This window comes from Galeopterus variegatus, unplaced genomic scaffold, assembly GCF_000696425.1.
Source record: "Galeopterus variegatus unplaced genomic scaffold, G_variegatus-3.0.2 Scaffold428, whole genome shotgun sequence".
NCBI lineage: Eukaryota > Metazoa > Chordata > Mammalia > Dermoptera > Cynocephalidae > Galeopterus > Galeopterus variegatus.
The window spans coordinates 619,691-623,137 of NW_007726539.1; the positions used below are offsets into that span (position 1 = coordinate 619,691).

The following is a 3,447-nucleotide window of genomic DNA, read 5'->3' on the forward strand; positions in this document are numbered from 1 at the left end:
TGACCAATTGTTTACATTTTGCCCCATTTGCTTTATTCTCGTGTGTGTGTGTGTGTGTGTGTGTGTGTGTGTGTGTGTGTGTTGCTGTAACTTTTGAGAGTAAATTGTAGACATTGTGTCCCTATACCTATAAATATTTCAAGTGTGTCTTTTACGGGCAAGGACATTCTCTTGTATAGCCATAGTACAGTTATCAAAATCAGGCAATTGAACATTAATATAATAGTATTATCTAATCCATATCCCATTTTCAAATGTCATCAACCATCCCAATAATGTCATTTACAGCTGGTTTTTCCCAGTCTTGCCAAGATCACACATTGCATTTAGTTGTTTGTCTCTTTTAATCTCAAATCGTCTTTCAGCCTTTGTGGAGTTTTTGAAGAGTCCAAGCTAGTTATTTTGTGGGTTTTTCCTCAATTTGGGATGGTCTTGATGTTGCCTTATGATTGGACTCAGGTTATGCATGCATATTTAGCAGGAATACCGCAGAAGTGATCTTATGTCTTCAGCGCATCACATCGGGCGGCACATTTGTTGGTTTGTTCCAACTCTGCTGATGTTAGTGTTAATCACTTGGTTAAGATGGTGTTTAAGGAAGTATTTTAAAACTCTTTTTAAATTTCATTTTTTTTTTTGCTGTGGTGCTCTCTTATCAAATGTAATCTTATATAAACTCTAGTAGTAGAGCTGGCCCTCCATGTCTGTGGGTTCCACATCCATGGATTTGATCAACTGTAGATCGAAAATGTTTGAAAAAATAAAAGACACAACAATAAAAAAATACAACTAAAAAATACATTATAACAACTAGTTACATAGCATTTACATTGTAGTAAGTAGTACAAGTAATCTAGAGATGATTTAAGATATATGGGAGGATTGCATAGGTTATATGCAAATAGTACATCATTTTATAATATGCAAATAGTACACCATTTTATGTCACGGACTTGAGCATCTGCGGATTTTGGTATCTGAGGAAGGTCCTGGAACCAATCTCCCATGGATACTGAGGGATGGTTGTATAGATAAATGCTATATTTTATAAAACAATTTATGAGCTCTAAATTATAACCTTTATTTATTAAAAAGACAATGAGAACAGAGGCCATTTTTGGTGTTCATAAACAATTGAAATGGAAGTTGTATTAGTTTCCCAGGGCTGCCCTAGCAAACTACCACAAAGTGGTGGCTTTAAACAACAGAAGTGTATTCTTTCTGTAGGCCAGAGGTCTAAAATCAAGGGTTGCCAGCACCACACTCCCTCTGAAGTCTCCAGGGAGGATCTTTCCTTGCCTCTCCCAGCTTCTGGTAGCCACAGGCATTCCTGGGCCCGCGGCAGCGTCGCTCCGACCTCTGCCTCGTCTCCATGTGGCCATCTTCCCTCCATGTTTGTGTCTGTCTTCACATGGCATTCTCCTCTCTCCATCTCTGTTTTCTCATCTTATAAGGACAGCAGTCATACTGGATGAAGGGCCCACCCTAACCGAGTGTGACCTCATCTTAACTTGAATACATCTGGTTTTGGTTAGGGACACAACATATCATTCTTGGGGACATAGTTCAACCCACAGTAAGAATTATAGATGACAATTGCAGTGTTAGAGAAACATCCTTATCTAATTTATTTATTTTTGTGGGTTTTTTTTTTTTTGTAGTACAATATGGAGAAAAGTCCTGGTCCACACTAAGTATTATAAATGGTAGTCTTTTTTTTTTTTTCTAAAGCCATATTTTATTATGAACTTTAACCAGCAGGAAACTGGGGGCAGGCCCGGGGGTGCTCCTAGGTGTAGTACTGCAGGTTGGCTTTCTTGGTCTGCACCTCGAGGATGCCCTCCATGTAGTCCTCATGGGTGAGCTCCATGGCACCCCCGTGTAGCACGATCATGTGCACCACCACACACATAGCCTTGCACTGGGCCCCGTTGAAGTTATCCCCACGGAGGTCCAGCTCCTTGTAGTTCACGTCAGGACTGATGTTCATCTTTCAGGAATGGATCTGTGTGATTCTGGGCATTGAGAACTCAATCTTGTGATCCAGTCAGCCTGAGCAGAGCAGGGCGGGGTCCAGGATGTCCACCCTGTTAGTGGCTGCAGTGACCTTGTGTGTTGGGCTGGAAGCCGTTCAGCTGGTTCAGAAGCTCCAGCATGGTCCTCTGCACCTCCCAGTCCCCAGCCTTCTTCCTGTCAAAGTGCTTAGTGCCAATGGCATCTAGCTCATCAATGAAGATGATAGATGGAGCTTTCTCCTTGGCTAGGGCAGAGGCATCCAGGACCAGCTTGGCGCCATTGCCAATGAACATCTGCATCAGCTGGGGGCCAGCCAGCTTTAGGAAGGTGGCCTTAGTCTGTGCAGCACAGGCCCAGGCCAGCAAGGTCTTTCCTGAACCTGTACATCAGCACCCCCTTTAGAGGCTGGATCCCCAAGTTCTCAAACTTGTTGTGGTTCCTTGGCAGGACAGTGGCCTCCACCAGCCCTTGGATCTGCTTGTCCAGGCCCCTGATGTCACCGTATTCTTCTGTGGGCCTTTCATCCACCTCCATGGTCTGCTTGGCAGGACAGTGGCCTCCACCAGCCCTTGGATCTGCTTGTCCAGGCCCCTGATGTCACCATATTCTTCGTGGGTCTTTCATCCATCTCCATGGTCTTTACCCACGAATCGTCCTCTGTGGGCAGGCTCTCCAGGATCAGATAGGAATCTGTTCACACCCGCCAGGTCTCCTGGCTTCAGCTTTTCAGCATCTACCAGGATGGTGGTTTGTCATGTAGAGGTTTTGATCACTGCACGCTTCCCCTTCTCTGGGAGTTCAGGTCAATATAATATCGGCACCGTCCTCCTCTTGGTCATTGGGATCAACATTCAGTAGCTCGATGAGGTTGGAGACAAGGTGCGGGAGGGTCTTGTTCCCTTTGATTTTCTCACTGTTCTGTCTCCTTAGTCTTGTCCTTCATGGCCTGGAGTTAATGGGTGACACTTCGCTGTTGCAACACTTCGCTGTTCGTGATCTGGATCTCACTGTGCATCTGCATGTGCTGATCTCTCTGTGGACGGCCTGAGCGCCTCCGGCCCTACTCCATCTTGCCCACCCTCATCCCACACGGTCGCCATCTTCTCCTGCTGAATCTGGCCTTGTTTTATGTTTTAAATTTAAACATGTCACTTTACAATCTCAATCTCAATCCCTTCAGTGAAACTGATCCAGAAGTCTGAAATGGCAGCATTACCGACAAGGTCTTGGAAATCATGCACCTTCCTTACTGGGAAGGACTCACTTTTTAGGAGTTGATGAATGGACTCCCGGGGAAACTTAAGTCATCATTATATCTGGCTGACAATGTGTTTTTAAATGTCATAATACCCTGAGTTATTCAATGGTGCCTTTTGAGAACATCTCGTTAGTGGCACGTTCTGTCAGACATTCCCTCAACGTTTCAAAATA

At 44.5% G+C, this 3,447-nt stretch overlaps 1 pseudogene; it reads right to left on the reverse strand.

Moving 5' to 3' along the window:
* Positions 1 to 1,789: 1,789 nt before the first annotated feature.
* LOC103587213 lies at positions 1,790 to 3,122 on the reverse strand (annotated as a pseudogene).
* Between the last annotated feature and the right edge of the window lie 325 nt (positions 3,123 to 3,447).